Below are 14,011 nucleotides of genomic sequence, written 5' to 3' on the forward strand. Positions count from 1 at the left end.
GAAGCAGAGAAGGGCGACTGATAGTCCATGATAATGAATGGAGATACCAGACCAGTTAAGGTAGCGGAAGAACCGCAGAGGAAGCAGCAAATTAAATTTGCTTGAGTATGACTGCCGTAAGATGGTCAAAATAGAGGAAAGTAACAGAGGGAAGCTGCGATGGCCGAGTGGTTAAGGCGTTGGATTCGAAATCCAATGGGGTTTCCCCGTCCAGGTTCGAACCCTGCTCGCAGCAGGTTTAAGGTAATGTGGATTTTCACACCGAAGAGATCGGCTGAAAATCATCTGCTTTTGCTGTTAAATCGATTGCCTTCCACTGTTTCACTGACGCGTTTGAGGCGGCGCGGGAACACAGCGCAGTTACAGCGCCAACGATCAGGGTCCAATTCCCGCCGCTGTCTGTCAGAAGTTTGTCCGTTCTCCTTGTGAATGCGTGGCTTTCCTCCGGGTGTTCCCCATTCGTTCCACCATCTAAAATCGTTCGGACTCGGAGGATAACATGGGTGTGATTGGGCGCCATCTCGTTCGACCGGGAGGACCAGTTAACGTTCTGCATAATTAAGATTTAAAGGCATGTGGGGAAAACGAAGAACTAACGTGTGTTGACTGGGAGAGAAAATAACTGAAAACTACTGGATTGCGAGTAAAGAAGTCGGAACATGCTTGCCAAGCCTAGGGTAGTTGGAATACCCTCGAAACCGTGCTTTAAATCACCGCCTCATTCGTTTGCAAACTACCGTTTTATCACGTAAAGTGGTTCGCTTTCAAGTAAATTACACGTTAGAAGTCCAATGCGTCCTTCTTTGCGCCACCGAGTCCAGATGCATTAGACCCGGGTTCGATCTTCACCTCATCCTGTCCGGGTGTGGTGTGTAGTTCCGCCATTGACTATGTGGGTTTCCTGCATGTTCACCTGTTTCCTCCTGTGATCCAAGGACACGTGGGTTGGAAACTCAATTGACCACGGTAACGTGTCCTGATTGTGTTGCTGATGCAGAACATCTGGGTATCATTGATAGGAATATGGGACAAATAAAGAAAGATTGGCGTATGTTGGCGGTGAACGTTTCTTGCGGACTCTTGTGGCGGAAAGGTTTGTTTTCCTGATAGATCCCTCCATACCTCCGTGACTTAATCGCTGTAAGGCTCACGTTTATGCAGCGCATTTTGCTTTATCAGCATCACAGTCAGTGGGAGCATATTTCAGTAAATCACCGGGCACCACCTGACTGAAGGACAGCTTCTACCCCACTGTGATTAGACTATTGAACAGTTCCCTTATACAATAAGATGGACTATGACCTATGACCTCATGACCTCACGATCCACCTTGTTGTAACCTTGCACCTTATTGCACTGCACTTTCTCTGTCGCTGTGACACCTTACTCCGTACTGTTATTTTTACCTGTACTAACAAATGCACTCTGTACTAACTTGATGTAACTGCACTGTGTAATGAATTGACCTGTTAGATTGGTTTGTAAGACAGGTTTTTCACTTTACCTCGGTTGAAATGACGATAATAAACCAATCCCAAGACCATTAAATGAAAAACGGGCATTATCAAGAAATAATGATTTAAATCACAATTTGTGTCCAATTTCCATTCCAATGTTTATTGTTCATGCTGAAATATTTGAACATAAATTGTTTAGAAGACATACTCCTAATCAAATGTGGAATTGTGCTAAAATAAATGTAAAAAGGAGATATTATGTGTGGAGGGAGAGGAAATTGAAGTTTCAGAGCTCTCGGACGTTATCGACACATGGAAACTCACAGTCTCTGACCAACAGCAACCCGGCATTCCCTGGCGTCAGGCAGCACCACTGTTTCTTTTATTTGTATGTTTTTTTCATTCTTTTGATTCTATATGATCCTTGCGATTCCAATTACAAATATAAGTTCTAGATAATCCACATCCCATACAAAATGCATGTAACGATGCAACGTTCAGCAAGGTCAGCACCATTTCAAGCTCGCACCTCTGAGGGAATGGTGATTTGCTGTTTCAGCGTCTCCGGAAGTGTAATATGTCGGAGAGAAAATCTTAGCTCATCATATCTGGGTAGGTTCGAACCACCAACCTTTCAGTTAATAGCCGAACGCTCTTGTCCATTGTGCCACAGAAACAGCAGGTGACAATAGTCATCGACAGACAATCTCACGGTGTAGCGACACAAATCAAAAACTTAATTCCGTTTCCTATTCTGCGCTTTCCCTGCTCATTGATTGTACAAGGTGTCTGTCCCTTTACAACGCTTTCCAATCGATGGATTAGAATCAATTAGAATTAAGCATTTAATTTCCCGTGTGACTGCCTCTCAACGAATCGTGGTTCTCTGTAATTTCCTTAAATTAACGATTTGGTTATATTTGATTCAGAGAATCGTCTCCTCGTGTTCCCAACAGAACTGTAAACCAGCTCAGTGTCAGTTAAAAGAAAACGTGAGAACGATAAAGAGAAGGGAATTGTCAGAGACGGTCCATGTGAAGGTGGAACAGGGAGGAAATTGGCAGAGATCGGAATGAAAGGTTTGACCTCTGTATCAGGAAGCAGTACCAACGGAGTCTTCGATGTACTGAAAGAGAGTTGGGAGGGGACACAAGCGGCCTGAAACAGATCTTTATTCTCCTCCTTGTTTCTAGCATTCAATGTCTCAAATAGCCGTGAAGTTATAAAGCGCGGTAACAGGTATTTCTGCTCAAAACGTCCTAGATAACGAATACAAAAAAAGTGATCACGTCCAATTTGCCTGAGTTGGGCTCATATTCCTCGAAACATTTCCAAAGCATGTAACTGGCTGAATGTCTTTTGAATTTGTCCTTGCACCCGCCTCTCCACTTCCTCTGGCAGCCCATTCCACACTAACACAGCACCATCTGTGTGAACGATTTGTCCATCAGATCCCCTTCAATCCTTCCTCTCACCCGAAACGCATGCCCTCCATTTACAGTATACCCGACCCAAGAAAAAAAGACCGTAACAATCTAACTTATGTATGGCTCTTGTGATTTTATAAACCTCTTTAAAGTCACCCCTCGGCCTCTGAAGCTCCAAGGGAAAAAATACACAGTTTATCCAGTCTATCCTTATACATGAAGCTGCACAGTGACGGCAATATCTTTGTGAATATTTTCTGCACCCTCTGCAGGTTAACAACACCTTCCCTGCAGCGAGTTGACCACACTTGCACACAGTTCCCACGGACAGCTCACCAACTTCATGTACAGCTCTAACGTGACGTCCCAACTTTGTACTCAGTGCCCTGACTGATGAGAGCAGGCGTGACAAACATCGTTTACACCAACCTACCTATCGGCGTCGTCAAATTCCGGAAACTATGTACTTATACTCTGAGGTATCTCGGTTCTTCAACACTCCACAGGGAGCTCTCATGTACCGAGTAAGTCCTACCCTGGTGTAACATCCCAAAGTGCGATATTTACCATCCCAAAATATGGAACTCCACTGGTCACAGCCTTCCAATAAAAATTACAAAACTCCACTACCGCACACCGACTCCTAACACCACGCCAATTCATCATCCAATTGACTCGTTCTAACTGAGTCCCATGTGATTCAAACCTCCTGAACAGCCTACCACGCGGAACATTTTCAAAGTCCTTTCTAAAGTCAATATTCCTATAAATGTCCACCGTTCTCCCCTCATCGATCATTGGGGTCATCGCTTCAAACTTCAGTCAAATTATTGAGGCAGTTTACTCGGCAAAAAGATGTCCTGACTCTCCATATTGAGTCTTCTCCTTCCCAAATGCAGGATGATCCTGTCTCTCGGAATACCGTGAAGTAACTTCTCCATCATAAATCACTTCACCGGTGCAGTTCCCTAGCTAATCCTTGCAGCGCTTCTGAAGTAAAGATTCCACATCAGACATCCTCCCATTTTCCGGTAGCTTTACCGTGGTCAATGACGTTCCAACAATCCCTTCCCGGGACCGAGCAATTATTGTTTTGCCTTTCCACAATGTCAAAGGCTACACGGGTCAGGCCCGGTAATTAACCACCATTATATGCTTTCAATCTCCCAGTGCATCTTTTTCGTCATGTGGATATGACTGAAGACATCACTATTCGCTTTTCTCAGCGCCCCAGCTTCCATGATCTTCTCCATGGTAAATACTGGCAAGAGATTTCCATTTTAGACTCTCTGATCTCCCTTCTGACGCCACACAAAGATATTCTCCGAGATCCTTAAACGGACATTCTCGTCCTTGTTACCTTTTGCTCTTAATATACAGAGAATAACTGATTCTCCTTGACCTTTCCCACCAAACCTATGTCATATCCTATTTTCACCCTCCTGATTTCCCTCTCAAGTGTACTCCCGCATTCCTTATGCTGCTGGAGGGATTCGCTTCATCCCAGCTGCCGAGACTTCATTCATTTTCCTGACCTTTCTCAATTCTCTACATCAAACATCGATCACTATTTCTGACAGCCTTCATTCCAACAGGAATTGTGAGCTTGATTTATTAGATCGGTAAATTCTTTGTGTCGACTGGTAAAGACTCTCTCATTCTTTTCCCATTTATAACTCCTTCTGTTCCTCACTATTGCTGATATAAAGAGCTCAGTCCTACGGACTGTAAACCACGGATAGGATTGGACCGAAAAATCCTAAAGTGTATGTCAATGAGGATGTGTAAGATCAAAGAACGGGACCGAAAAAAGAAGACGAATCAGATTGTCAGTCGCAGTTCGGGGTAAAGAAAATAAAGCATATTTATTTATTTATACTCCTCTCTCTCTCTCTCTCTCTCTCTCTCTCTCTCTCTCTCTCTCTCTCTCTCTCTCTCTCTCTCTCTCTCTCTCTCTCTCTCTGTTGTGTCCCAGACTCTGTATGTCTCAGTCTGTCTCGATGATATAGTATGGCTGTCTATCTTTTCATGTGCCTGGCTCTGTCTGCCCGAAGACTTTGCCTTCTGATATGTCTTTGATAGGTTGTTTCCCCATCCGATGTTCCAGGTGATGTGTTCCTCCTCCGCCAGAGAACTGGAAGCTCATGGCCACCCCTGCGGACGGAGTTCCTGCTCCCGAAGAATGGACGCTCTCGGCGAACGCAGCCTGGCCACTGATGACACGGGTGCCGACCGTGCATCGGTCGGAAAGTGCCACTCGAGAACGGCGGATCTTTTCCTGCGGCATTGGCGGCGCAGACGGTGGAGAAGGAAGGAGGAAGCGAGGTCGAAGGGAGAGGTGACATTCCCCGTCACTGTTCCCTCTCCGGTGAAAGGCTGTTGCTCACGGTGTTCGGTGAGTGCACGGGAAAGTTGGCAGGTGTCATATCCCTTCGATGACTACGTGCGCAGGCGCAGTGATTACCCTCTGTGGCATTCTGGGAGTTGTAGTTTGGATGGGTGAAGGTTTGAAGATGTTGACGCTTTGAAGTTGGAGACAGGAATATCTCACATTGAGGAAGTATTTTCCAACAGCTCAGGATCACAAATCACAACACAGTCCATGAACGATTGTTTGGATAATAAATAGTGGTCACTATGAAGGAAGTGGAAGTCTATTAATAAACAAAATGCAACCTCGTGAGAATAACTCATTATTATAGCTATGGTTGTGAGGTCATCATAGGCCCTGAACACAAAGAAGGGCTTCCGGCATCAACATGCCCATAGACCAGGGGCAGTCCCCAGAAGGAATGTCTCAGCTGCACAGCTGCACACCCCCAGTACTATCTCTCGGTCAGTACATTACTCCCTGAGCCCTTCCGTTCAGTCAGTCCAGGATTCCCCCAGCACCATCTCTCCGACAGTGCAGTCCTCACTAATCGTAGGCCCTCCAGCTGTGCAGTTACCCTCAGTTCTGACACTGAGGAATTTCCACAGGACTGGAACTCTGACTGTGAGCGCTGCCTCAGCACAGACCCTCCGACACTGCTTCTAGATTGCTCCAATGAAAATGGTGACAGAGATTAAAATTGCTCATTTCAATATAGAATGAAATATGTGTATAATCCTTAGGTCGAATATTTGAAGAAATGAAAATATTTTTTATCTATAACACACTTCCATACAAGCGTCTCCAGATTAGTATATGAGAGATATTTCAGAAAGTTTAAATTAAATCTATGTTGAATACTTAACATGAAACAATTTCTTCAATAAGACATCACAAATTTTATATGAGAAATCCCAGGTCGATGGTGTCCCGTCTCTCGGACAGAGAGGAGGAAACTATCTGCGCTACCGCCTCCTTCTGACGATTCCCTACAAATACTGGCATCAACTTCCCATCCTCTCTCCCTCCACGGTAACGGACGCTCAGTGTCTTGAAGTGAACCTGACCTGTTTGCTTCCGGAAGCCCAGACCTGCTGGACGAGGACGTGCTCCCTGCCCAACATCTCCCACCAAACCTACTGAAAACACCAAAGAAAAATGCTGCACAGACCTTCGTGTTTTGTCTCTATTGGCCCAGTTGAGACATTTGCCTTTCATTCACTCACTGGGACCTTTTCATTCCCCGAGAACCCTCTCCTTTGCCGAATGTTTGCTCCCTTTCGATCTGTAAAGACTTCACCTGGTGAAAATGTGCACATTGAAAATGCTACCAATGTTCAGCGGGCCAGGCGGCGGCATTCATCGGCTTTCGAAAGGGAGATAAACAGTATTGTAAAGGTGGAGTGAATGCAGAACTTGAGCTCCTTCCTTACACCGACGCTGCCTGACCTGCTGAGTGTTTCCAGTATTTTCTGTTTGTTATTTCAGATTTCCAGCATCCGCAGGGTTTTCCATAAGATTTTGTACCCCCATATACGAAAGGCATCAACATTGCATTGCTGAACTTGGCCAAAGATGAGAAATTCCTGAGCATCTGCCAGTTGTCCGCTGAATGCGTGTCCACTGAAGGTGAAAGTACTCTGAATTAAGGAAAAAAGCACTGAGCGAACTCGCCGCAGACATAGTTGTGACAAAACGACACTGTGTATGTGACCCCGACGCGATTCGAACACGCAGCCTTCTAATCTGGAGTCAAACGCGCTACCGTTGCGCCACGGGATCTAACGGAAGTCTTTATGTCATGGAAGAAATGTCGATGATCCGTCGAAGTGGTAGAAATGCTCCAACCAGAGAACATCGATAATTGCGCAGGATTCCCCCTCTGACACGCAGCCGCTGCCGGCGGAGCGCTGCCCATCCCTGCCTGAGCCGTGCCTCGGAGCCGCTTTCCCTTCATTGACTCAGTTCAACCCCATACGGCGGGCACACTGGCTCCTGACAGCTTGTCTCATTTTTTGTCTTCGTTAGATTGTTTGAGAGGAATTTAAATCAATGCTCCCTTGCCTCCGCTCCACCCGCTCAGTGCTTTATTTACACTGATACTCGGAGCTCTGGTTTACAGGGTGGCGGCTGTTTACATTATCGGGGCCCGGCTTCCAGAACTTCAGCCGCCGGCCTCCTGTGTTTAAGATGATTCCCATTTCGCACTAAGAATACACTGCGCTGCTCTGATCCGCTCCTTCATGGCACCGTCAGCACCAGGCTGGATTCGGTGGTGTGGCAGTGAATACGTTCGCCAGAAATTGACTGCCTGAAACCCATGGAAGCTTGTTAACACTTTGCCCCAGAGTCTGCTTCCTCGTCCAACCGACCGATTTCCTTCATTTACATCCTGTCATTTCCTGGTCAACGTCCTGTTGGTTTATCTGTTGCCCGTTAGATGGTGCTCCTCTATTCATCAGTTCCAGTAGTATTGCGGTTGTCACGTTCTGCTCACACGCTAAGAGTCCCAGTTCGACCCTGGGAAGGAACATTATCTTGTTTCCTGCTCCAGTTATTTCAGGAGAGTGCGCTTTTTGTCCTTTCTCATTCACCGTGACAATTACTGTCCTTGACAAATCATGGAATGATCTTGCAGTTTGCAGACACCCGATCAAACTTCTGTGCCCACCGGCGGCCAGATGAAGGACAGGAAGAGTTTAGTACCGAGAATCTGGCATGACGCACAATCACCTCCATCGCGTTCTCGCTGTGTCTGAATCTCTCGCCACGTCTACTTCTCACCATTCTGCTCCTCGTCGGTCTGTCTCCCTCTCCGTTTCTTTCTCTCACTCTCCGAAGTAGACGCCGTTATTGTTAATTTATCTGCCTTGTTGTTTCTTCTTTGCCTTTCAGATTTAAAACTCCGTCACACAGAAAGGAGCTCTCGAGACCACACATGGACTGTGAAATGTGTCGTGCAGTTCAAACCCCTGGCCTTGATTCATCCGGAGGTACTTTCAGTTGCGACGGAATGACCATAAATGTTGCGGCAGTGGAACTGTCCTTCAGTGGGTTCAATTTTTTATTCATACCGGGAGCCATTGTTTTTTCGATATTTCAGCCGTCAGTCTCGTGCGCCAGAACCGATCAGCCACCTGGCAGAGTGGGTTGAACATTGGACTGTTCAGGTCTGCTGTTGCGGGCCATGCGAAGCAACGAAAAGCGTTTCTGTAGTGTAGTGGTTATCACGTTCGCCTAATACGCGAAAAGTCCCTGGTTCGAAACCCAGCAGAAACATTCTACAAACCTTTTGTTGAAATCAATTAACGGGTAATGGATGCAACCGGATGTTTATTCAAGAGAATGCAGCTGTTGTTCCTTTCTTAACCCAGAGCAGTCCCTCATCTCCTGCCCGCCGGTTGCTTCCACGCATCATTAGACATTACAGTATCCTACATTATCCTGAACTTAGGAGCCCCCTTTGCTTTCCCTTTGCCGCCCACATTGTTCCCGGTGTACGCACCTGATCTGAAGCTGTTCACATTGGGGTTTGTAACCTGTATCAGGAACCAGTCCACTCCTCATGGGAAGTTCGAGCCAATCAGTTTTCGCGTGTTCTATGTCCTTCGCTTGTCTTACTTGCTTTTAACGACACTAGATGAAGGGTCTCTCCGGAGATGCTGCTGGTTCCTGATGCAATGGCTTCATGGCGGCCTCTACAGCACAACGTACTGTTCTCCGCTCACTCTCTGACTCTTTCTATGCTTTCATGCAGGCGGAACTTTGAAGAGTAAAACGCTCCTTGTGCTCCGGCCGTTCCTACACCCACTGGGAATCACATGGTCTGCAATTCCATCTTCATTTGTTCCTGATGATCCCTTCCACTGACGTCGTGGCCGGAATGAAGAAAAGTGAGGAGAATGTAGGAGACAGTCGACAGGGTTATCTGTGGGCCCTGATGTCGGAAACACTGCCGGACCAACCGAGAGGTGTGAAGAGTCATCCTGAAGATATAGGTGGGACGCAGGGAGACGGGGATCTTTATATAGCCCTACTTTATTTACACATCACTGTGTGCATTCCCCTGCGGAAAGACGGCTGGATGATCAGCCAGTGTTTACCGCTTGGGCAGCAGACGTTGTCTTTCATGGACAGGCAGAAGCCCCCTGTCAGTGGAGAGGGGAGTGAGGACGTAGTCGGCGTGTTCCAGTGACCCTTGACGCGGTTTCTGCTGTGTAGCGGATGTCGGGTCAGCTTCACACGCTGAATTCCCGCCACTTCGATCTTGCGCATAAAGAATGTTCCAGCTTTGGCTCCGGGCTGTGAGAAGATTGTGATTCCGGTCTTTCCCATGAAGCTTTACATCAGCTGCTCAATATCCTTGCTGCAACGATCAACACCATTATTGCAGCTTGAAAACAGCTGATTCCGCTCACAGTCCCAGACGGGTAGTCACAAGGATGTGGCCTGACGATTTCCTTCCGAATCGCAAAAAAACCCAAATATCCCCGTCATTCTGTGGCTGTAACTGCGGTCCTTTCGCCCTGTCTCTGACGAACTCTTTCACATCTTGACTCCCTGTCCGCTGCTTAGTGTTCGTTTCTATCTCCTTGTAACTCACTGCTGTTCTCCCTCAAAGCTCTCTTTGACCAACTCTCTGTCGAACCCTGTCCCTCTCAGTCAGCGACAGTGCTTATATCTGACGTTCATAGAATGCCCGATATTTGAAGAGTCAACTGGTGGGCGGGTAAATGGTGTTGAGGCGAAATGTCCGCCATGATGTTGTTGAAGGACGGATCAGACACGTGGCACAGAATGGCCGATCTCTGTTTATTTCCTTTTGTTCCCTGAACGTTCCCGTCGTTTTACTCTGTGTTCAGACCATGTCGCCCGGTGGGCGTCTGCCTTCTTCCCCCCCCCATACCGCTTCCATCTCTGCCCTCTCGTGGTGCCTCTCCTCATCTCTTTCTATCTGTAACTCCTTTCCTACTCTCTCCATCTTTCTCTCCCCCTCCTCTCTCTCAGTCCATCGATTCCACTTCCCCCTTATCTCTGCCCCAGCCATATCTGTCCCTCTATTTCTCTCCCGCTCCCCGACATCTGTCCAATCCCGACTCTCTGTTGTTCTAACCTCTCTCTCTCTCTCTCTAACGCTGACTGCCTCGCTAATCCCGGCTCTCTCTCTCTTGAGGACATGGCGATTCTCTCGAACTTTCACACACTGACTCACTCCCACTAACCCAGATTTCCACTCTCTCTCGATCACTCCAACTCTTTCGCTCGCTAAGAACGACTCTGTACCCCAACATGCTCCTCGAACCCCTCTTCTCTCTCTCTCTTTTCCCGACAGTCTATCTTTCTCTATCCATCTATCCATCTCTCTTCTCTCTCTCTCTCTCTCTCTCTCTCTATCTATCTATCTACCTATCTATCTATCTATCTATCTATCTATCTATCTATCTATCTATCTATCTATCTATCTATCTATCTATCTATCTATCTATCTATCTATCTATCTATCTATCTATCTATCTATCTATCTATCTATCTATCTATCTATCTATCTATCTATCTATCTATCTATCTATCTATCTATCTATCTATCTATCTATCTATCCTCCCCCTTCTCTAACCCCGACTTTCTTCCCGTCTCCCTCTCTCCCTCTTGTCCCCTCTCTGTCGTCCCGAAATCAATTTTCCCTTTCCGTCCGCTGTCAATAACACAGTGTCACAAGGTCGATTCGAACAGATACCTTTATTAGCAGTGCACCACTAGGAGAATTCTCTTCAGCACTCAGTAAGAGTCGCTCTCCGAGTTCTCCCCGAACAAAGGGCAGACAGACATGTGTACAGGAATTGTCACGCACATCCCATGCAAACGGCGCCGCGAGTTTCGGTCAAGCTATAGAGATCCCGAGACATCTCTCACACCTTCTGTTTTAGTATAATTGAGTTATAATCAAGGCTTTCAAAGGCAGGTATCACCCTTCATGGTTCAGACCAAGTCTTCACCTCGATGTTAATTACACAGTATCGCCACCGTCTGACATATCGGAATGGTCTGTTACCCGAAACAAAGGCAGTTAACATACTTAACATTCCAACCTAACTAGTGGGTCAGCAGATTGCTAGTCCTTGCTAAAGAAATATAAATGCATATATATATATTTTGTTTACTAATTATAGGTATGGTTGCAATTCTTAACCCTTAACTTCCTCATTCCCTCCTTTTTATCATTTCATGATAAACTAGAGCGGCGCTGAGAACGGGGCCATGAGCTCATTAATGACCTTGCAACAGGTATTTAGACAGGCCAGCACCACACTGCATACTATTATAATCACTATTTGTCCCACAGCTCCATGCAGCAGGTATGATGCCCACGACCCTTCTAGCAGCCACCCCAACCAACTTGTTCCTCCTGTAATTTCCTGTCTAAAGCTATCTACTTGCGTATGAATTTCCTGAATGGCATGGGAGGTGTTGTAGGACTCATCTTTCACGTTGGTGATACATTTGTCCCCAACTATAGCACATACTCTACCTTGCTGAGCCGACTGTTAGTCTACAGTAAACCGGGTCTGCTGAGCATAAAGTCGAAGCTCTGCCAGTTCCCGGTTCACCGCCTTCAGGCCCTCCATAGTATTGTTTCCCAGTGCAGCCAGTCCACAAATAAGGTAGTTCCGGTTGTTTGCGGCTAGAGTTCCTGCTGAACCCCCCCCCCCCCCACAGCGAGAGTACTCAGGAATCCATGGCCTAACAATGCTAAGGAAGATCCCAATGACATAGGATCCCTCCAATACTCACAGATCTCCTCACTAACTGACCGCACCACGTCTTCGTCGGACATGAGCCTTCTGGGGGCGGGGGACCTTGACCGGCCCGATCGTTCCTATTGCAAACTAGGCTGACAGAGTGGGGGTGGCTGTGGTGTAAGTGCCACTAAAGAGGAACACATACACTTCCTTAGCCCGGTAGCAGGTTACATTACCCGATTGCCGTGGACTGGGCATTTGAGAATGCCAAGAGATCCCAGCAACATTTCTCCCATGTTCCCTCAGGTAATTCTCTCTGGTTAGCCATTCTAAAGAGACATTAGACAATCTTACGTGGGTCCCGTTCCCTTCTCCACAAACCCATCGCGCTCCTGCAAGTAACGTAGCACATCTAGTGGCAGCGCACTTACAGCTAAACCATCCCCCTTTAAACCCACAATTCCTCTCTGTACAGGTAGTGGCGGCACATGCTGTCGTATGCTGTACAATTGCTAGCCCACAACCCCACCCTGTGCCGGTGAATCAGTGGGAGAAGGACTGGTGGTGGGCTGTACTACTAGGTCCTGTTGCTGTTCCTTACAAGCATTTACACGGTAGTACCCTCCTGTAGGTTCCCGTCTGCCCAACACACTTTGTTTTTGAAAATTCATACTTTAAGAGGACACTGGGGCTCCAGCTTGGCGTGGCAACAAAAAAGACCTTCCACTGACTCTGCCAAGGGGTAACAAATGGTGCGATTCCCACGTAACTGCATATGTATTTTGTAAAACAAATTATCCTCTAACACCCAGACAAGAGTACTGGTAATGGTGAGGAGTCCGAATTTAAAAAGTATTAGCTCTCTTCCGGTGGCCATCGTTCACAGTCTCTCAGATGGATCCAACGTTCCTGGCCTTTTACTTTCACGGCTGTCGGTGTTTGGAGTAGTATCTGAAAAGGGCCTTTCCACTGAGGTCCCAGTTTAGGGAGCTCCCAATCCCGAATCAGTACCGAGTCTCCGATTTCCAGGTCAGATAATTCCGTGTTCTGCCCTTCAGGTGGTTTAAAGGCACTCTCCACCTGCGAATGAAGAAACTTTAAAGAGGACGTAAGTTGTCTGAAATACCTTTGTAGTTCATCCCCCATGATATTAAGGTCAACCTGTGTGGGGGGTTGGGTGGCGGTGTCCCATGGGGTCTTCCCGGACGCCCATAGACGATTTCTGCAACCGATACCCCGGTGGCCGAGTGGGGGGTGATTCTCAGATCGTATAATGCTGAGAGAACCTTCAACCAGTTTAGACCTGTCTCTGACACTAATTTGGTTAGTTTATTCTTAAGGGTGCTGTTGGGTCTCTCCACTACACCCGCTGCTTGAGGGTGGTAGGTACAGTGGAACTGCTGTTCGATATGCAGTGTCTAGCAGAATTGCTTATTTATTTTCCCTTTGAAGTGGGGGCCATTGTCAGAACTTATCCGTCGGACTGTAAGTAATAACTTTACCACCGTTGAGGCCTTATTGTTAGTGGTTGGAAAAGCTTCAATCCATCTACTAAATACATCAACAATAACGAGACAGTACTTGTAACAACGTACACGCGGTAATTCAATAAAGTCGAAATGTATACACTCAAAAGGACCACGTGGCAAGGGGGTTTTGCCTGGGGTGCACTTCACCCCTTTCCCAGCATCGGTTTGTTGGCATATCAAACACGACCGTATTTTGCCTCGTGCTGCTTCCTCCAATCTGGGGAGCCACCAGGTACGTAGTAAAATGTTACTCATTCCCTCCTTGCCAACGTGGGTGTCAGAATGCAGGCAGTCAATAAGCATTGGCAACAAAGAATCAGGTATACATACTTGACCGACTGGAGTAACCCAGAGGCCGTGTAGCGCAGAGTGTGTATACCCGTGCGCCTTCCACATTTGTTTTTTCTGAGTCAGGGGCGTCCCCCTGTAAGTGCTGCACAGTGACCATGTCTGGGGTGCCCGGCGTTGCTATCTTTCGTTTGCAGACAA

General features: G+C 47.0%; 3 non-coding genes across 3 annotated transcripts; 2 read left to right on the forward strand and 1 right to left on the reverse strand.

Moving 5' to 3' along the window:
• The first annotated feature begins 153 nt into the window (after positions 1–153).
• Positions 154–235, forward strand: trnas-cga (transfer RNA serine (anticodon CGA)). The gene has a single exon. It is a non-coding gene; the product is annotated as a tRNA-Ser (tRNA).
• A 6,730-nt stretch (positions 236–6,965) lies between these two features.
• trnaw-cca (transfer RNA tryptophan (anticodon CCA)) lies at positions 6,966–7,037 on the reverse strand. The gene has a single exon. It is a non-coding gene; the product is annotated as a tRNA-Trp (tRNA).
• A 1,424-nt stretch (positions 7,038–8,461) lies between these two features.
• On the forward strand, positions 8,462–8,534 carry trnai-aau (transfer RNA isoleucine (anticodon AAU)). The gene has a single exon. It is a non-coding gene; the product is annotated as a tRNA-Ile (tRNA).
• Positions 8,535–14,011: the final 5,477 nt, after the last annotated feature.

This window comes from Pristis pectinata, unplaced genomic scaffold (assembly GCF_009764475.1).
Source record: "Pristis pectinata isolate sPriPec2 unplaced genomic scaffold, sPriPec2.1.pri scaffold_167_arrow_ctg1, whole genome shotgun sequence".
NCBI classification, from domain to species: Eukaryota; Metazoa; Chordata; class Chondrichthyes; order Rhinopristiformes; family Pristidae; genus Pristis; species Pristis pectinata.